The sequence below is a fragment of the Protopterus annectens genome, chromosome 4.part0 (assembly GCF_019279795.1).
Source record: "Protopterus annectens isolate FY-2018-M chromosome 4.part0, PAN1.0, whole genome shotgun sequence".
Classification (NCBI taxonomy): domain Eukaryota; kingdom Metazoa; phylum Chordata; order Ceratodontiformes; family Protopteridae; genus Protopterus; species Protopterus annectens.
This window is the reverse complement of record NC_056733.1, coordinates 1,601,094,352-1,601,116,232: the sequence shown is the minus strand read 5'-3', so window position 1 is coordinate 1,601,116,232 and position 21,881 is coordinate 1,601,094,352. Positions and strand designations below refer to the sequence as shown.

Here is a 21,881-nt window from a genome sequence, read left to right as displayed (position 1 = left end):
GCTGAGAGCATCTAAGCTCCTACCCTGAGGTCTTCAGCTTTTAGATGCATCAACAATTCCTCCTGGGTCAGAAAGGTGTACATCTGCGGAACTGCATTAGACCTTCATTCAAATGGACCATCAACTATCTTGACCATTAAAATTAGTCTAGCTTTCTCTTCTTACCCTCTACAACACTCCAGGGACCACTGGAATGGTGGAAAGGCACACAGGAGCTCTCCCTGCAAGAGTCAACTAAACATTTATTGCTGTTTCTTTAAAAAAGATTACCTAAAAACAAAATTTCCCCAGATGACAGAGCTTTTATGGTGCAAAGAGATCTTTCACAAGGGTTGTCGACCTCTGTCTCAGATTTCGCAAAACCTTGGGAATAAGTTTTCAGTTCTAGTTAATGAGTGTGGACCTACTCAGCTTGTCTGTTACTGCATTCAGATCTGAAGGAATGCAGTAGGCCTGGAAATGAAGGCCTACCTAAGAAGCTATCTTCCATATTATCAATGCCAGTTTCCACAGTTGCTATGACTAAGTATACCCCTACTTTAGAGACCATATTACAGTAGTGTTGCCCACAATCGGTTTCAATGTTCAAAGTTGTCAGACCATCCTGAAACGCTCTTATGATTATAGAATGAAGGCCATCACCACCTTCAGACTGATATGCCTCTTTAAATGGAAGTGTGCCACATGTCTGTACCTTCAGGTGAGAGGCAGAAACACTGAAAGCAAGATCAATGGTGTTTGCATCCACTGAGGCCACCAGATGAATTCCATCCTGATTGGAGGAATTAGGAGTAACAGCTTGTGGAATGGGTGGGTGACTTTCTCCCACAAATTTTAGAGAAACTACTGTATCTTTCACATGTACTACCTGGCCAGGGCCATCATTAGGATGGATGCTGACATGCAGTACAGGGCGATGAAGAACACCTGGACTGATGCAACTGCCCTCTGTGTCAAGTCTAGAAACACCTGCTTCAAATTAAATTGCCAGGTTCTTTGGTAGGAACAGCCTGCTTTGCTCTGTATTTGCTTAAGGCCCCCAAGAAAATTTCAGCCATCCTTGTAGTTAGACAACTTGTGAAAGTTCACGGAGAAGCTTGGGTTGCTCAGGTAAGTTTACACAGCACTTCAGAATTACCTTGATTCCATTGAGGTGGCTGAATCAAACACATGCCCAGATATAGTTAAATATGGATTCCCTAGATGATGAGGTATGCATGAAATGGTGCCAAGCATTTGGTAAGCACTGTGGACAGATGAAAAGGTAGGGAGATGAACCAGAAATATTCACATCTTCACCTGAATTTCAGGTACTGCCAGTGGTCTTTGTGGGAAAGGACTTGCAGATGAGCATCTGTCATACCCAAGGTAACAAAAGCATCTCTGATAAAAGAAGCTGAAGTAATGATTCCAAAGTTTGCACCCTGAAACTGGACTCCTTCAGCAAATTGTTCAACCTGGACAAAATCTTATGTTTTTCCAAGTGCCATCTTTTTTCAGGCCTAGAAAGAGCTTAGAATAAAAATATCTCCCCTGCTCCTTGTAGAAGCCAAGTCAGAACGGTCTGTGCCAGCTCTGATATGGGAGGACTGAAAGTATTTATGGGAAAGGAAAAAACATTTTTGTTTATGTCTTTAGACTGAATCAATTTGCTTTAAAGCAGAAGTCACTGTCCAGATGTGAGGGATGAAGGGGGCACAAAGTATGGTTAACTCTGTTTGATGCCATCTTGATAGAGTGAAGAAACACATACCTTTTTCTCTCTTACATCGCTGCATGCCCATGTATTCACCAGCAATCCATACTTACTTTTTCTTAAATGCCTTATTTAGTTGGAACTGGTCAGCTTTAGATGTGCCCTTTAAAAAAGGTCATTGCAGCTTTCTCAACATCAAGCAACAGGGATTGAATTCTCAGTCAAGCATGACATTTCTAAAACTGCCCCTATTGCTGAAGGTTTGCAGCATGGATCTAAGGCCTCACATCCACACTTAATGGCATGCTTTCCCACCTTAAAGGCCATCTGGAATAGCTGCCTAATCCTGTCCCTCAGGGCCTCAGTGGGGATCTGTCTTAACATGTCCTCCATCTGTCTGAAGATATCAACTTGACACTGTGTTCGAATTAACATCCATGAGAGCTAAAGTAAAAGAAATACAACCCCTTTTTTATGAGTCAGCCTCGCAATCTACTTTGCTAATAATTAGCGAGGATGCAGAATACTACCACCAGTCTGGATTCTCCTTGCAGCATACTCCGATACCACCAGTAGTTCAGCTACCACTTTTTAATACAACTATTTATAGGTGTGCTGCAGTCCACAAATCTAACTTTTTGGGGTTTGTGACTGGTAGACATGTTCAAGAGATGAAGTCTAAATGGAATCTTCAAAGCCCTTTAATATTGGAGGACTGCCATCAGCATCAGTCCTTCTATGGTTAAAGGGTCCAAGGATCACTTATGTGACAAGCTCCCTTTATTATTCAGAAGATTTAGTATTTCTCTTCAGAAAATGTCTACTGGTGGGAAACTAACCTATACGATTTCTTCACCATCAGTATTGTGTGTCAAATATGTCATATCCTTCATGCATGCTGAACTAAGGGGAGGAGAATTTCCTCCCGTCTACCTTGGACTGGGGGTGGAGGGAGCTCCTGATGTGAAAGGTCAGGCTACCAGAGATCTGACTCTGTGCCAAGAAGACACATTCTTGATTAGAAAATTTGGTGAAAAGTGTCAAAAGTAGAGACAGATGTTGGTAGGGCAGGCATCCGGCCTCTAACCCTTGAACACTGGAAATGGAGACTCACCTCCACATGAAGGCATCTGTCAAAGAACATGGATAGCAAATGAATTGTCCCAAGACTCTTGTACTAAAATTATAGGGTTAGCCTTTTGGGAAATTAATTGTGATGGCACAGCTGAAAAATGAGAAAGGCAGACATTTCTCACAACCACATGGAAAGCAAAAAGAAGTTATGTACCTACCATAACGTTCCATGTTAGTTGTCTCCTCTCGCCTTCTTTCTTGCTGGTTGGGTACGGAGCCAATCCTCGGCTCCGACTCGGCCATCTTCTAAAGCTCAAGAGCTACAAACTGGCTCGAGGCCTTGCCATATCCCATGATGCCTGGCGGTAGATACCCAGATCTCGTTTGGTAAGACTAACAGCAGACAAAATAATGAAGGAATCCTATCCTTATCATACATAAGCCCAACTATAAAGACCACTAGGTAGAGTGGGATAGCCAGAGAAGGCTCAGCCTGAGCAATATTATAGAGAAAACTCTTCTCGGTCTAGTAGGATAGGGGGATGGAGGGGGGGACGCAAGAGAGAAGGCGAGAGGAGGCAACTAACATGGAACATTATGGTAGGTACATAACTTCTTTATGTTAAGTTGTCTATCTTGCCTTCATTCTTGCTGGTTGGGACAGTGTCCCTAGCACCTAATATCCTGGGTGGCTCAATGGAACAGACTCTTCAGAACAGTGGAACCAAAATCAGCTCTGCTCCTGGAAATCACGTCCAACTTAAAATGAGAGATGAAAGTATGAGGGTTTGCCCACGTAGCTGCTGCACAAATAGATTTCATGGGCAACCTAGCCTGAAAAGCAACCGAAGTGGCTAATGCTCTGGTGGAGTGCCCTTTTGGTTTAACAGGCAATCGTTTATTCCTCAGCTGATAGATTAAAGTAATGATAGAAGTCAGCCACCTGGATAAAGTTACTTTTGATACTGGTATACCTTGTTTGCCCTCTGCATAAGAGAGGAAAACTGATCCGATTTTCTGAAGGCCTTAGTCATGTGCAAATAAAAACGCAGTTGTCTGTGAACATCTAACTGATGTAACTTATATTCCGCCCTGTTGGAATGGTTGGGAAAAAACACAGGAAGGTCAATGGACAGATTCAAGTTGTTCTCAGAAGAGACCTTAGGAAGGAAGGATGGATTAGTCCTAAGAGCAACCCTGTCTTTGTGGAACACTAGGTAGGGGGGACGTGTACAAAGAGCCTGCAGCTCGGAAACTCGTCTGGCTGAAGTGATTGCTACCAGAAAAAGTGTTTTCCACGATAAAAACTTCAACGAACGGGAAGCTGCCGGTTCGAAGGGGGGGCAAAATTAGAGAGACTAGAATCAAAATCAGATCCCACGGGGGTGGAGGATCTCTAACCGGGGGCCTGAGCAGAGTGGTTCCTTTGAGGAAGGCCTTACAAAGAGACATTATACTACCTTCTGAAAGGCCAATGTGAAAATATGAAATTACGGCTAACTGCACTCTAATTGTAGCCGAAGCGGAGCCAGCATGAAAAAGCTCCACTAGGAATTCCAAGATGTGGTGAACAGGGGCTGAAGAAGATCTATATTCTTAGCATCTGCCCAGGAAGAAAAACGTTTCCACTTACTAGCATAAGTTTTTCTAGTGGTAGACTTGTGCGATGATAAAATGATTTCACACACTGATTGGGAGATATTCGGAAGCCTGGCTAGGGTTGGAAGTGGAGCAACCAAGCCGTGAGCTTGAGATATTGTAGGGAGTGATGCAGCCCGTCCGATTGATGGATCAGAAGGTCTGGAATTGGTTCCAGAGTCCAAGGCTGCTTGATAAGGTAACGATGCAGGAACGAAAACCATATTTGTCGAGGCCAGTATGGGGCAATGAGGATCATTTTGCAACCCAATACGGTAGCTTTCCGTATCAGCTTGAGAATTAGAGGAAATGGGGGGAAATGCATATAGATGTCCCTGAGGCCAATCGTGGACTAGAGCGTCTCTGGGGGAATACTCTGGATGTGGAAGGAGAGAAAAGTTGTTGCTGCACTTGCTGTTGAAGGGGGTGGCACAGAGGTCGCAGCAAGGTTGCCCCCATTTGCGGAAGATTTGGTCTGCCACTACTTGATTCAGAGACCACTCGTGAGGCATCAGAATAGCTCTGCTCAGCCTGTCTGCTATGACGTTGGATTTTCCAGGCATATGCATTGCAGTAAGAAACCGTTGGGAAGAGATCGCCCACTGCCAGAGTCTGAGTGCTTCTCGACACAGGGGATAGGACCTGGTTCCGCCCTGCTTGTTGATGTACCATACAACTAACATATTGTCCGTTTGAATTGCAACTGTCCCGGTAGGAAGAGAGTCCTGAAGAGCTTGCAACGCTAAAAGCACGGCTCCCATCTCCAAGACGTTTATGTGCAGATGGTACTCCTGAGGTTGCCAAGTGCCTTGGACTATTCTGCCCTGATAATGCCCCCCCCCACCCGATCAGGGAGGCGTCCGTGGTTACCGTAGCAACTGGAGGGGGAAGTACAAATGGTCTGCCCAGGGGTACTGATGGGGAGACCATCCACCACGCAAGGTGCTTTTTGCATGCTTCTGTAATGATAATCATGTGAGACATGGGAAGCTGCTGAAAGGACCATTGGGTGAAAAGGTGCCATTGGAGAATCGTCATGTGGAAATGGGCCAGAGGGATGAGTATGACTGCCGCTGCCATGAGACCCAGGGTTTGAAGTACGAACCTGGCTTGAATTCTCTTGCAACTTAACAAGACCTGGACATGCTGCCGAATGACTAACACCCTGTCTGGTGAAAGGCTGGCTGACCCGTCTTTTGTATTTAAGTTTGCGCCTATAAAGGTGATAGACTGACAAGGCGACAAAGCAGATTTTTCGAAATTTATAGTGATACCTAGTCTGAAACACGCCTGTATGGTATAGTCTCTGGCTTGCAGAAGATGATGCCTGGTGGTAGCAGTGAGGAGCCAGTCGTCTAGATACGGAAACACCTGGAATCCTTGCCGTCTCAGATGAGCGGTAACTACTGCCATACATTTGAACACCATGGGGGCTGTGGTGAGACCAAAGGGCAGAGCTCTGAACTGATAATGGCTGGCTCCCAGTCGGAAGCGCAGGAATCTTCTGGAGTGCCTGTCCATTTTGATGTGGTAGTACACATCCTGAAGATCTATGGAGCACATCCAATTATCCTGACCCAGGAAGGGTAAAATGGACTGTAGCATGACCATCCGAAACTTGGTTCTTTGTACAGGAATGTTTAGTCTGCTGAGATCCAAAATGGGTCTCCAGTCCCCTGTCTTTTTTGGTACCAAAAAGAACCTTGAGTAAATTCCGGATCCTTGTTGGTCTGCTGGGACTTGCTGGATGGCCTTTTTTCTTAGCAGTTTTGGAACTTCCTGAACTGCTTGATCCGTTAGATTGGGTGGAACATCTGGAAGGGACTTGTTCGGCAAGAATGGCGCGCAAACGAAGGGAATTTTGTAACCTCCGGATATAACAGACTGTACCCATTTGTCTTGTGTTATGTCTTGCCAGGCTCTTTGGTACAGCGATAATCTTCCCCCGACTGCCTCCAGAGGTGGACAGCCAGGCAACCCTTCAGGGATGCTGGAAGGGCTTGTCAGAGAAAGATTCTCTGCTGCCCTGATTTTGCGGACTCCCTCTGCCACGAGGGCGGCGTCTGTTATTGTTCCCTCCTCTGCCCCTGGAGGGAAACTCACCACGTGTGTCAGGCAAGGCTCCCTGGAGGGAGTCTTGCCTTCCTGCTCACACCTGGTAAGGGTGTCCTTCACCTCAAATCCAAAGAGAGAGGAACCATCAAATGGGGTGTTGGTGAAAGACGCTCTGAAAGGTTCCGCAAAGTTACAAAGCCGCATCCAAGCGTGTCTCCTCAGAGCAACGCCTGTGCCTGCGGCTCTACTCGCCCCATCGGCTGCATAAGAAATGAGCCTCATGGAGGAGTTAACCACTGAATTAAGAGTCGCCAGCTGGGAGGCAACCTTGGCCTGGGCCCCCTCAGCTGATGGATCTTGAAGGGTATCTCCAAGCTCTTTAAGGAGATCCCTCTGTAGACGGGTAAAGTGGCACAAGTAATTCAGAGACTTCATGGTAAAAGTCGCTGAAGAAAACATCCGCTTCCCATATCTGTCCATCGTCCTAGACTCCTTGTAGGGGGATGAACAGATGAAGTTTCAGCCAACTCCTTCTTTGTGGCCACCGCTACCACCATGGCATCAACAGGGACCCCTTTTGTCAAAAATTGCTTGTCCTGTGGTACAGTAATGAATTTTGCTGATCTTCTTGGGGTCGGTTCCACTGGGTCTGGAGCTGACCACGCCTTCCGCGCCACCACAGACATCAGTGGGTCGAAAGGTGGACACCCCCAGGAGGTGGAAGGTCGGGATCCAAACGTGTCCAGGAATACCGACTCATCCTCGGAAGGGCTTAGGGCAGTCCGGTTCCCCCTCTGTCTAAGAATCTCAAGGATGTCTGAGAAGGAGACATCTTCAGAGGGGGACCTCGGGGACCCTTCCGAATCCTCTAAGTTGGTATCTGATGTGACAGACTCAGGGGAGTCAACATGCTTCCTCTTCCATTTCCCCTTATGAGGTGGCTCCTCTGAATGATCAGGGGAGGCCTCGGAAGAGGAATATACACCCAAAGGGGTGTCCTGGGGCACTGGATCCCCACGCTTGGGGTCTGGAAAAGAGGCAGAAGCTGACGCAGGCACCATAGGGAGAGGAGCCGAAGGGGTCGATCGTGGCACTGGCTCAGGGGCCAGAACACTCCTCATTACCCCAAAGGCATCCCGATCGGAACGGAGAGAGGGATCTGGTTCAGAAGAAATCAGAATCCTCCTCCGCACCGAGGGGGAAGGCTCAGAGGCCGATGTGGGAGCCAAACTCACCTGAGCTGAGGCTCCGAGGGGGACAGCGGTGTCCGACAAGGGTCCAATGCCACTCGACCGACAAGGGAATCCCGGTGGCCAGATCCCTCCAAGGACGGAACCATGGAAGTGATCGGAGCCGACGAAGGAACCAAAGGAGCAGGTATCGGAGCAGACGGTTCCACGACTCGAACCCCCACGAACTCCATCTCCGAGCTCAAAGGGTGAGTCGGATGAGGAATATCTGCAGACGTGGACGGAGCCGACCCCCAGTGAGGGGGGCTGGACAACATTTTAGCCAGGGCCTTCGATTTTAGCAGTCTGCTGACCACTCTTTCCAAGTCATGGAATAAAAGTCTTGAGGACCGAGAAGAGTGGGATGAGCGATGACTACGCTCCGATTGGAGCAGAGGTGATCTCGGAGCCGAGCGTATCGACTCCAGAGAGGGAGACCTGGACCGTTTTCAACTCTCAGAAGGCTCCGAAGAGTGTATCCGAGCCAACTGGGAGGGAGGAGCATCGGTTCCAGCCGGAGCCGAAATGGAAGGTACAGATTCACCCAACGACGGCTCCGAACTGGGAGCCGATGGTTTAGGTGCCCTGGAAGATTTCACAGGCTGAGCATTAGCCGGTGAATCTTGAGGTTTAAGTAAACCTCTAAGGATCAATTTATTTTTGTGCTCCTGCAGGACTCTTGGACTGAACGCATGGCAAATGGAGCAAGAGTCCAACAGGTGCACGGCGCCCAGACAATAAACACAAGAAGTGTGAACATCTGTCAGAGACATCTTCTGACAGCATGAGTCACACTTCTTGAATCCGGACGGCTTAGGATCCTTGGACATACTGACAGGCAAGCCCAAAGGAAAAACACACTCACACAAAGGTTAAGGTACTAACACAACAACAATATACTACAAGTTACCAGAACCGATAGTACACCAAAAACTGTAATAAGTATAGCCAAACTAACAGGGATTAAAAAAAAAAAAAAAAAAAAATCTTTTCTTATTAAGAAATAGATAGAGAAGACAAAGGTTATCCTCTAACTCAAACGGACACCTAGAGATAAGGTTATCCTCTAACTTAAACGGAAAACCTTAGAGGAAAAAGGGGGAAGTAGGAGGGGAAACTCTCCAAGTAAAACGAGTTTCTGAAGAGAAAAGACAAAGATTCAGCTACAAAAACGTATACAATATAAGGGAAATAACTAAACGATAATTCTACTCTAAATATTTACTAAATTGTGACAGAAAAAAGACAATATAGAAGTTTTATACGACCTGAGCCAGTAGAGCAACCTCGCAGCAGAAACGGCAAACAAGATCTGGGTATCTAGCGCCATGCATCATGGGATATGGGGAGGCCTCGAGCCAGTTTGTAGCTCTCGAGCTTTAGAAGATGGCCGAGTCGGAGCCGAGGATCGGCTCCGAACCCAACCAGCAAGAATGAAGGCGAGATAGACAACTTAACATCATCTACTCAGGAGGCTCTTCTCACTTCAGCAGAAGCCTAGTCATTCACACAGGATGAAATCTCATTCTGCCTCCAAAGATGTCAAGACAAATGACAGAAAAGGATGTAGACGAACTGTGCCATGAACTAGGGAGGACAAGATTTCTTATGCTTCGCAAAAGCCTACAAAGTCTGGACCTGGCAAATGTACAGTTCCTCATGAAATGTAGCACAATTCTAAAAGGTGGACAAATAAATCAATGCAAATGGTAATCTTAAGATAGAATATGCTTTATGCAGGCACATTTATTAAATGTTTCAGGGGACTTCAAAAACCTTAGAAAACACTGATTCACACAAAAGTTAATATCCAATTTCAAGCAAAATTAGCAAGTCTGTAAAAAAGAAAACGTTTCCCTAATCAGGTACTTATCTTCTAGAAGCCACCAGCAATGCAGCCACTACAGGTTGGCAATACACCCAGCCACCTCTACTGCAACACCACAAGCCTAGCAGTCTCCCTTCCTAGAGGATGAGAAAGGTAGCGTCAGCTGCTTAAAGGTTATCCTCCCCTGTCCAGTCTCTCAGATGCCCATGTTGCTAATGAAACAGTGTTGGCCTGAGCTGTAGTCAGTGCTTCATCTCTCTATATCATGGGCCTGAAAATATTTCCATCATTATGCCCTTAATAAGACAAGCTTGAAAAAAAGGATTCCAGGGTATTGAGACTCTAATCCTTTGTCTTGCGGAGATTCTTTGCCTGGAAGCAAAACAAGTTTAGAGAAAATGCAAAGTTGTCTCAAGACATTCTGCTGAAAAGTTTCATGGTATGTTTTATACATACAGTACACTGAAGCTAAACATCAACATGACTGTAGGAACAAACCATTATAGGGCCCCTCCATTTATGACTCTGATGGGCAATAAGGAGAGGAGTGCCCTAAGGGGTATCACCCAACAACTGGGCTACCATTCTAGTGAGTTTCACACATCTGTGAAACGAACAGAATTTCACTTTTTGTTTTGACGGGGTGGAGAAAGCTTCCAATAACCTCTACTACAGAAGGTTTTATGTATATAATCAACTGTGACTCTGCTGCACTTTAAAGAAATCGGAATCTCCCATGCCATGACCAATGTGCAACTTTAATTAGCTGTGTACAAGTGATGTTTGCTGTACAAGTGTTTACACACTTCATCCTAGCTAAACGAGCCCAAAATAGCATCTTAGAACTTTTCCAATATTTAGCATAGAAATTTCTGGAATAAAAAAAAAAAATCAACAAAGCTATAGAAATTATGCTATAACTGGACCACTATGTCATCCAGAAATCTAGTGAGTCTTCTGACCATAAGGTCATAAGTGTAAATAACAGTTTTAAAAGAAGGTAAATAAAGTTATATGAAATTATGAAATAAGATTAGTGTAAATAACAGTTTTAAACGAAGACAGATCAAGTTATATGAAATTAACTTATAGGCTTATAAAGGAGGGGGCCCAGGAAAACAACATGAATGACACCCAGAAATAAGTTCCTAACTCTTAACGGCACTCTTCCTCTTGAGGTAGCTAGAAAACTAGTTACATGATTCTTCATTAAGCCCACAGCAGTTAGCCGAGTGTCAAAGTACAGTTGTGTACACTTACCATAAATGTAGATTTTCGGGTGTATTCACTGTTGCAGTCATCACATTTGGGTTATCCCTGCCAGCGTAGCTCTCAGTCTGCCCGAATACCAAAGGCTTACTATTTCTGCGTAGGTTGCTGTCGCTTCAGGACTGATGTCAGGTCGTCAATAGTATAAAGTAAGGCAGCCGACGCCATTACATCTGTTTTTCTTGCTCTGTCAAGACCCTCCCAAGTGGGAGCCAGGATCTGGTGGAAGAACCCAATCAGTAGAAAGTAAATACCAAAATGTTCCTTGTAAGGAGGGAGGGAGGGAGAGGGAGAGAGAGAGAGAAGGGATGGAGGGAGGGAGGGAGGGAAACCAGAACTGCAACAGTGAATACACTCAAAACATCTACATTTATGGTAAGTGTACAGAACTGTACTATGTTCTTCATTTTTCACTGTTGCAGTCATCACATTTGGGTTGATTCCCAAAGCTGAGGAAAAGGGTGGAGGGAGTCAAGAAGACTAGGGGCTGGCTAGGATGCCCTGCAAGACAGCAGTGGCAAAGCCTGCCTTGGATTTGGAGAAGATGGGTAGGTGGTAATGCTTGAAGGTGTGAAGAGATGTCCATGTTGCAGCCTCCAGGATGTCCCTGGTGAGGATTCCTCTGAGGAAAGCTGCAGAGGTGGAGGCTGCTCTGGTAGAGTGAGTCCTGACCCCCTTAGGGGAAGGTTTCCCCGAGTTGCTTGTAGCAGAAATGGATGCAGTGTGCTATCCATTTGGAAATGGTTTGTTTGGATATGGCTTTGCCCTCTGCTCCTGCAGCAAAGCTGACTAACAATTGATCAGTCTTTCTGAATGATTTAGCCCTGTCCAGATAGAATCTGAGCTGTCTGTACACATCTAGAGAGTGTAGTATCCTCTCTCTCTCCCTTGTTTTATGGGTTAGGGAAAAGGTGGGCAAATGAATGGATTGGTTGAGAGCCACACTGGACACCACGTTTGGCATGAAGGATGGGTTAGTCCTGAGGGATACCCTGTCAGCATGGAAGACGACGAAGGGCTCTACAGCCATGAGTGCTTGTAGCTCGGATACTCTTCTGGCTGAAGTGAAGGCCAGAAGCAAGGCCGTCTTCCAGGAGAGAAACTTTAACTCTGCTGAAGCTGTTGGTTCAAAGGGGGGCAGGGTTAGCTTTTCCAACACAAAGTTTAGGTCCCAAGCTGGGATAGGTGCTCTCTTGGGTGGCCTCAAGTTGCTAGCCCCTCTTAGGAACTATTTAATGAGAGGGTGTGAGAAAAGTGGTTGCTCAGTGTTGAAATGAGCAGAGATAGCAGAGGCATGAATTTTAATAGAGGAAAAGGAGAGACCACTGTGTAGCAGGTCAGCTAGGTAATCCAGGATGAGAGGTAGGGAGGGCTGTGCCATATCGGCTCCATTAGCCTCAATCCAGGTGCAGAACCTTTTCCATTTGTCAGCATAAGACTTTCTAGTGCTAGGGCGTCTGGCCTCATGTATAACATCTAGAACCTGTTTACTGAGATTGGCAACTTGTTCAGTGGTCAGGGAATAAACCAGACTGCCAAATTGAGGGTCTGCAACTGGGGATGCATGAATTCTCCTTCCCTCTGGGTTAGGAGGGTTGGGATCTGAGGGAGATGCCATGGTGGCAGAGGGGACACGCTGCGCAGCAGTGGGTGCTAGCGCTGGCGAGGCCAGTCTGGAGCAATTAGAATTGTCCTCGGTTTTTCCGTCCTTATTTTGAGTAGTACCCTGGTAATGAGAGGTAGTGGCGGAAAAGCACAGACCGAGAGGCTGACCCACTAGAAGTATAGGGCATCCACTTTCCAGGCTCTGCAGTGAGGCTCCCTCGTGCAGAACTTGCTGAGCTGATGGTTGGGGTGCCCATTCTCTGAGTTATTAGGGTGAAGGTTCTTTGGTCTAGCTGCCACTTGTGTGGATCCAGAAGATTTCTGCTTAAGTTGTCTGCCAGAGAGTTTAGAGAGCCTGGCAGGAATTGTGCTAACAGGTGTAGTTGCATGGCTGAGGCTGTGTGTCAAAGGGTCATGGTGAGCCTACATAGAGGGTAGGAGCGAGTCCCTGCCTGCTTGTTGATGTACCACATCACAGTGGTGGTGTCTGTTTTGATCAGTAGAGCCCCTGAGGACAGAAGGGGCCTGAAAGCTGTCAATGTGTGCTGAACAGCTAACATCTCTTTTTGGTTGATGTGCAGATGTATTTGATGTGGGCTCCATTGGCCCTGTATGCACCTGCCATCCAGGTGTGCACCCCAACCACAGTCTGATGCATCTGTGGTGAGGGTCTGAGCGGCGTGGGGTGGTGAGAAGGGTAGTCCCTTGTTGTGGTAGCATGCTGCTGCCTACCATAGAAAATCTTTCCTTAGGCAAGGTATCATTGGTATAAGAGCTTCTAGGTCTTGAGAGTGTTGACACCAAAGGCCTTTTAGGTACCATTGAAGTTTCCTCATATGCAGTCTGGCATATGGAATGAGCAGAATGCAAGATGCCATGAAGCCCAGAGCTTGCAGGATTTTCCTTGCGGATAACTGGGGTCTGGTGGCTAGTTGAGAGAAATAGGCTGTCAGATAAGTTTGCTTTTCTGGTGTAAGGAATGCCATCTGGTATGCTGTGTCCAGGCTTGCTCCTGGGAATATAATCTTTTGGGTGGGTACTAGTTTGGATTTCCTTTCGTTAATAGTGTACCCTAGGGAGGTCAGTAGGGTCTTTAAAAAGGCCAGGTGCTTGAGCAGCTTTTCCTGACTGTCTGCCTGAATTAAGCAGTCGTCTAAATATGGGTAAATTTGAAAATTTCTTTGTCTACAAAAAGCAATGGCGGGAGCCAGACATTTTGTGAAAACTCTGGGAGCAGTAGATAAGCCAAAAGGAAGCTCACAGAACTGAAAGTGCAGAGATCTGGCCCTGAAACATAGATATTTCCTGCATGATTCCCTGATTGGGATGTGGAGGTAGGCCTCTTTTTGGTCTAAGGTGGCTAACCAAGAATTCTCAGACAGCATAGGTAGTAGTTGCTGGAGGGGGAGCATTTTGAATTTTGGTATCACCTGGAAGATGTTTAGAATGGATAGATAGAGGATAGGGCACCAAGTGCCCTCTTTTCTGGGTACCAGGAAGAGCCTGGAGTAGAAACCTTGGCCAATCTGTTCTGCAGGAACGTGCTCTATTGCCCTCATAGAGAGCAGGGAAAGGACTTGCTTTTTGGCCTCTTTCTACTTGTTTGGAGGAAGATCTGGGAACCCTTTTGGGGTTGGTGGAGTGTGGAAGGAAAATTTGTATCCATGGGACACTATGTTGAGGACCCAGCGGCCACTGGTAATGGTGGCTCAGGTGCTTGTGTGTAGGAAGAGTTTTCCTCTTAGAGGCAAGTGCAGGTAGGCAGAGGGAGGGAGTGGAAGTGGAGAGTCATTGAGAGTTCTTACCATGAGGGGGTGGCTTAGCACTCCCTGGTTTTGAGGTGAAGGAACTCCACTGCTTAGATCTCTGCATTCCGTGTGGCTGTTGTCTGGGTGGTCTGCTTCCCCGGGGTCTGGGCTGAACTGACTTGGAGGCGGCAGGAAAGGACCAGTGCTTGGAGGGGCAATGCCTACTGAACCTGGGTGGCTGGACCTGCAGGAAATCCTTAACTGTCTGCATAGATTTAACTTTTTCTTCCATCTTTTTTAAGACCTCCTCTGCTTTGGTGCCAAACAAGTTGTCTTTGTGCAAGGGTACATCCAATAATCTGGATTTGACATGGTCTGGCAAGGGCCGTTCCTTAAGCCAAGCATGCCTTCTAAGGACAGAACCAGTGACTGCTGCCCTGCAAGATGCTTCGAGGGTGTCAAATCCACAATGTAAGGTGTGCTTAATTACTTGACTTGCAGAATGCATTAACTCCTGGAACTCTATTTTCTGCACAAGCAGGAAAAGAAGATTGTTTTTGAGGAGTTTCAAGGTATGTTGCTGAAATTTTAGCATATGGAACTGACAATTTAGTGTTCTAATAGCAAGAGTAGCAAAGGTGTATACTTTTTTACCCCATCTGTCTAATGCCCGGGAATCCCTATCTGAGGGGGTGGGATTCTTAGCAGAAGTTGCTTTCATTCCTTTAGGCCCTTGAGAAATAACCTCAGGGACAGCAGTAAGAGTTTTGAAAATAAATTTGTGCAAGTCAGGGACTCTATAATACCGGTCAGGTTTCCTGGGAGCAGGAGGGAGGGTGTCAGGAGTCAAACTAGATTCCATGAAAACATTATCCACAACATCCAGGACAGGAGGAATGGCCAAAGGTCTGTGCTGTGGAAGATCTAAGAATTCCCTGAGTCTCTTTTTCTCCAACGGAAAGGTCCTCGGGTTGAGAGGCTGAAGGAATGGATTCCTCTGCATCAGAATCCTCATAAGCAGAGAGGGGTTGCATGTCTTCATATTCAGATGCATCAGAGTCATTGGACTCCTGTTCAGATAAAAATACTGGGGACAAATCTCTTTCTTTTGGAATGGGTAGCTTGGCTTCCCCTGATCAGCATTATAAGGTCTTCTGCCATTTTAAGCATTTGAGACTGAGGCAAGGAAGCAGGTGCCTGGGATTGGGTCGTTGGTTTCTTGGGTGTGGTTCGAACCCTGTGCCTTAGAAACTCTGTAGTTTTCAAAAGAATGATAGATGCGAAAGAAGTCGGTCTGTGTCGAAAATCGGTAGTGCGAAGTACTTCCTCGGAAGCCGGTGCCTGCTCAGCGGCTCCGGACCCATCCAAGGTAGAGACATCTGCAGGATCCTTAGTCGATGAAGAGTTTTGCAGCATATCAGATTCCAAAAGGGTCTCGGTAGCGGCCTGCGAATCCACTGAAGCTGGCATCAGGGGCTGCAAAAGTGCCTCACTGAGGACCGGAGAACTGATGATTAGCTTAACGGAAGCGTCGTTGGTAGGTTTGGACCTGTGCGGTCTGTCTCTGCCTTTATCTTTACGTTTTTTCAGAAGATCTGCTGTCAGATGGCTTACCGAAGCCATATCGGAATTGGAGGACTTTGAGCAAAAATATCTAGCTACAATAAAGGGACCAATGATGTATAGTTCTGGCAATGAACAAAGCACAAAAGAGACAGTGAGGGACGTTGTGGTCTGGGCCTAAGCAAATGAAGTAAGAATGAAAGTCTTGGTGTGGGTATTTGCTTTCCACAAGCGAGACAATTGTTAACTTTTTCTGACATCGGTTAGAGCAAGAAAAAAGGATCCCCAATGGGGTACTTTGCTTTAGAAGACTTCAGCTTCAATTCAGAAAACGAAACTCAGCGGCCGACCAGCACTCATGTGAACTGCTTCTGCTTCATACTCCTAGGCAAGAAAGACTAATGTAATGGCGTCGGCTGCCTTACATTATACCACTGACGACCTGACGTCAGTCCTGAACAGACATCAACCGACGCAGAAATATTAAGCCTCTGGTATTCGGGCCGACTGAGGGCTACCTTGGCAGGGATAACCCAAACGTGATGACTGCAACAGTGAAACATGAAGAACATCTAACAGACTACAAATGCATCTTTAAGGCTGTGATGACAGCCCCAGTCAATTCACTTTATTAATTCTACCAACTACTTACAGCCATCACTGGATTTCCTTGGTAGATACAGACAGCCTGGGGTTTACTTCTTTAGCAGACTGATGAGCCTGCTTAGCCCACTGGAATGAAAAAAAAATTAATACTCCAGTGTCAGTGGGACATCATACACCTACAAATATATAAGCGGTACAAAATCTGAATATTCATAGTGCTGAGGCGTGCAAACACAAAAATAGTCATTAAAACATGTGATATACTTAAGTAATTTTATCAGCTAATGTACCACTTCTGTAACAAATTAAACACTTACAGGAGGCAAACCTATTATCAAGCCAATGAATAAATGTCAAGTTGAGATTACTATGCTTGGGAGATACTAAACTGCAGTAAATGGTGGAGTAGAATCTTCCCACTGTTGTACAAAAGAAAATTAACAAGGCCAGTGTCCACTTGGGTTACAAACTAAAAAATACTAAATCTTCATCTGGTATCAAATTTGCCTTGTAGTACGAGTTCTATGAATTACCCCTCTCAACAGACTTTACTATTGTAAGCCTTAAAAGTATCATCAGTATAATTTTCTCAGATGTTGAAAGATGTATAGTAAAAAAAAGATAGCCTTGGGAAGTTTAACAGCATTATCAGAATTTGAATTTTGAGAGTTACCAAACAGCTGATATACCTGCTATCTCAAGACTAGTGGCAGTAAAGTGAAATGTTAAAACACAAAATGCCATCACCATGTGTTAGCTTTAAATGCTAAAAGCAGCTTTACCACTGGGGCTGTAAGTAAATTGGCCTGATCTGGCAGTTTGTGCAGAGAACTTACAAGTGTTACTGAGCTACTTCTTGTGCCATAGTGCAGGGTTCGATTCCTTTTACCTTTATTTTCATGTTGAGCAACTTTAAACAAGTCACTTAACCAGACAGTGCTCTTGGGTTATCCTGAAATGGGATAATTTGGCCAATGGGCTTACTCAGTCAACAAATAAGTAAAATAAAAGTAAACTTCTTGACATACAGAGGAAGCAAACTGCCAACTACCAATGATTTGTAGAACTTGGCAAACCATTTCAGAGAGTCAGAAAAAAAATATGTTCTCACCACTCAAAAAATCTAACTATTTAAAACACCTTTTCACATTCACAGAACAAATGTCACTCATTTAAAAATGTGCAGTACATATTATCCACAATAATCACAAACTGCTCCAATGTGAAGCTGCTGATCTTGCTGGTTTTCACCACATATCTTAAAATTTGTCTCAAAGACTATGAATAAATAGCCCTACTAATTTAATATTCCAGCATTAATAAGGGGAAGGCTACTATTACAGATCTGACACTACCAGACTTTATATACTAATGCAGAAGATGGATTTTTTTTCTTTTCATCTACTACATGCCAACCATTACCCCTTCTTCAAATAAACTACCTATTTGTTTCCTCGATGGGGCAAAACACACCACCACCCCCCCCTCCTGGACATGGGCAGTCATCACTAAATGCAATATTGGGTATTGACTAGTACCTCTGTGGTATTACACTGGGTTAAAATGACTAGGTTTAAAATGACCTCCAGGTCAACAGCCTAGTAATTTCCTATGATCCCATGATACTAAAAGCCAACCACAGGAGGCTGCTAACTCAGGCAGCCATAATGGATTTTAGCTTTAGGACTCCACCCCTGGTGGCTGAGGAGAGTGTCCACAATGCCCTCCTCACATGTTTGTGCACTTCCACACATGCTAAGCATGTTTTCTTAGTAAAAATCAACTAACGAGATACACCAATCTCACCCACATTGGATGAATAAGCCAGTGTTGGACTGTTGGACACTTAGTCACAACATCAACCCCTATCTTCACCCCACCCCTTGAAATGCCTGGTTCATATTCACAACTTTATCCTTCTCTGCCACAAAAACAGACAATAACCAGAAGATGGAAATAAAGTGCAATATAATGACTTCTGTCAGTTTCTCCACTGAATGATAATAAACCTGTCAAATGAAAGCTCAAATGCTATAAATTTCACAGTTGAAGGAGTTTGAAAATCAGGACTTGGAGAAAGACTTGGAAGAAAACCTAATTATTTTTCTGACAGAGAACTTCCTTTAAACTTGAGGGGGGGGGACTACTAGAATACAGATACCTTACATTTTAACACTACAAAAGTTCTACAGCAGAGGTCATGACCACTGCCTCACAATGCCTAGTTCTACAGTTAATTTTCAATTAGGGGGTACTATCGGTCGGCATGGACTCTCTCTATGAAGCTCCACTTTCTTCCCACACTCCAAAAACATTCAGGCAGGCCAAGCTAGTGATCCCCCCACATTGCCAAGGTATGTGTGCACTTGTGTCCTGCATTGAACTGGAATCCCATCCAGTAGTTTTGTTCCCTATGCCCATTGCCCACTGGTACAGACATATTAGGAAAGAAAAAAGTGAATGCAAGAATTAAATGTCACAATGGTATTGTAAAATGGTTACCGTGCAACTTTCATGCTATAAAAGTACAGTATACACAATACCAAATATCAAAGTTAAGGAAATACTGTTAAGGAGAAAAATTGGGTACTTTCAATTCTTTTAACATCTTGTCCAATTCACAAAGCTACTGATGCTGCAGTGCTGCACAGGGGTGGGGGCTGCAATCCTGAGTAGGCCATTCTTTAGCTGAGAGATTAGGCAGAGACCCCAGAGAGATTAGGCAGAGACCCCAGCCGCCCAAGTTGGTGGCAACTTCTGTTTAGTTATTTAGTCTGATATCAAAGACTTTGCAATACCAGTCATGTCAAGAACTGTCTCTTTAAATTCTTACAAACTGATACTCATTTGTTTGTGTCTTTCGGCTTTTAAATGGTTACGGGTCGCCACAGCGGAACTCCGGTCCGCTAATGATTGGCAGTAGAGTTTTACGTGCTGGCTTGCCAGGCCCAACGCACAACCTTCAACGAAGGAACGCCCATTCACGCATGTCGCCACACAGAAGACGCTCTGAGAATCGAATGGGCAACGTCTAACTGTGAGGCGACAACGCAGTTCCTATAGAAAACTGATACATCAACAATTCCTCCTGGGTCAGAAAGGTGTATCTAAAAGCTGAAGACCTCAGGGTAGGAGCTTAGATGCTCTCAGCCTGCTACTAAGGAAACGTAGCAGTAGAAAATATCTGTCCAAACGTTCACAGGTTCTCCTTATGGTGCAGTTCTAGGGATAATTTACCATCAGAAGCTACAAAACCATAATTTTTGCATTACCTGTTAGGACTTTTCCTTGGTGATCAGCCTTGTGTGCATCTGTCATGGAACACTTTTTATGCCGTTGCAGCCTGTCACCCCTTGGATCATTGTCTGTCTGCTAACACTACAATGAATCAGTTCTTAAAGAGGTCCTGTCATTCAAACCTCTAAGGAAACATGTACTACTGCATGGGACCTTCATTTTGTAGTACAAAAACTCTAACCTTGGCCTCCTTTGAGCCCAGCTCCTGGGTGGCTCTCGAGTTCTTATTCTGGATGTTTTTGGTGGCTGTTACCTCAGGCAGGAGAATGAGTTTCAAATGCTCTTGTTTAGTGATCCCTACAAAGTGTTTCATATAGGGTAAGCCTTAAGACTAAACTTCCCTTCTTGTCTAAAGTACCATCCAGATTAGCAATTAGGTAGGTCATACAATTGCCTGTTTTTGTTTTGTTTTTTTTACTGAAACCTCATAAATACCAGAGAGAGAATATTTCTTTGGATCTACATAGGTATCTCAGTTGTCTTTTAACCAAAAGAAAGTTTGTCAGACAGATGTGCTCTTTGTGTCTTTCTTGCCAGATCAGCAGCGGAGGCTGGTCTCCAGGCAGAAACTGTTTAATTCGCTAACTAGTCACATTACGCAACTACTACAGAAACTTTCTCTGGAATATTTTGTTTATCTATAAAGCAGCAGCCTGGGCCACTTTGCACACCTTTTCCAAACATTACAGGCTGGATATTCAGTTCAAGAACAGAACACGGTTTTCCTACAGTCCTACAGGTCATGCTTTTAACTAAGAAATGTAGCTAAATTTTCTGGTGCCTTTTGCTGTTCCCCAGTCTGGCACCCCTCAACTCTAAAGTGAAAAAAAACAACAGTCATCTACTCTTCTGTTTTTAAACCTGTAACAAGCCACTGTCTCAGATGTAACAAGTAGATGTGAAGCTGTTCAATCTCGCCGCCCATTTTTTACTGATGGGTTTGGAACCGATTCATCGGCTCCGATGCGGCCGGTTGCAAATTTCGAGGTTTGTCGGTGGCTCGGGACCGGGCCCCTTGTCCCATGATGCACTGCTGGAATTGCCACAGATCTAGTTTGCCGCGGCACGGATCTCAGAGGTTCCAGTTTGCTCGAGCCAGTATTTCATCAAAAAACACATTTTTCGCAAGTTATTTACAATTTTTTTGCTATTGTTCCATAGAATAGTTATTAGAGTAGTTTGTGTAGCTTCTTACAAGCTCCCCTTTTCCCTCGTGTGCTGTTAACATAGTTTAGTATAGTTTGTAGTGGCCTCGTGTTTTGGCCCAGTTGATTATCTATTTACTTATATCGATATATACATTTAGCTAGTGTTGGCCCTTCTTTCTTTTGGGCCATTGTTTAGAGTGTGTGTGTGTGTGTGTGTGTGTGTGTGTGTGTGTGTGTGTGTGTGTGTGTGTGTGTGTGTGTGTGTGTGTGTGTTTTATTACAGGTCATATTTGTTAGACTGTTCTCTAGGCTTTGTGTGCTTTGAGCCTAGGTGAGGTTCTTGATATTATACGCTGAGTGTTTCTTTATTAGGCTTTTGTGGCTTTGTGTGTTTGGCGTTAAGCCTAAGGAATTTGTTGTTTGGATATGTCTGAGGACACGGACAAGCACCCAAAGTCTGGATTCAAGAAATGTCCAGACTGCGGGCAAAAGATGTCTGTAACTGATGGCCACATTCAGTGCGTCTACTGTTTAGGTGCTGTACATTTGCAGGAGTCCTGCAGTATTTGCCACTCTTTTTCCTCTAGTGTCTTATTGGAGAGGGAAAGAAAGTTAGTTGACAGAGGCTTGCTGAAGCATCCGTTTCAAGAAGTACCCCCTTTGCCGAGAAGCCAGCAGAGTTTGGCAGTGGGTTGTCTCCTCCCACCGCTTTCTGTTGGCAATGCACATCCCGGGGAGATCCAACGTGATAGCAGACCAACTGAGCAGGGCAATCTTGTTGCTGCACGAGTGGTCCCTCAAGAAAGAGATTGCGGACAGGATTTTCCGCAAATGGGGTCAGTCTTGCTGCGATCTTTTTGCCAGTCACATCAACACGAAATGCAGAAGCTAATTTGCCCCGATTCCCCCTCCGGGAGAACCCCTGAGAGAGACACTCGTACACGATTGGCCCCCGGGTCTCCTCTATGCATTTCCTCCTATCCCACTGATACCCAGATTTCTACAGAAAGCAAAATCTCTGGGAAGGACCATCATTCTTATAGCCCCTCACTGGCCTCGGCAGATTTGGTTCCCATTCCATCATCGTCATCTCTTGAAGGATCCATGGATTCTGGCCCCAATTCC

At 45.2% G+C, this 21,881-nt stretch overlaps 1 protein-coding gene across 1 annotated transcript in view; it reads right to left on the bottom strand.

The window, feature by feature from the left end:
* The window catches only part of NDST1 (N-deacetylase and N-sulfotransferase 1), a 1,661,305-nt gene extending 1,644,882 nt beyond the window's left edge, over positions 1 to 16,423 (bottom strand). The window contains exon 1 of the mRNA XM_044069371.1: positions 16,358 to 16,423. The gene's annotated coding sequence lies outside the window, so the exon portion shown is untranslated. The remainder of the gene's footprint in view (positions 1 to 16,357) is intronic.
* Between the last annotated feature and the right edge of the window lie 5,458 nt (positions 16,424 to 21,881).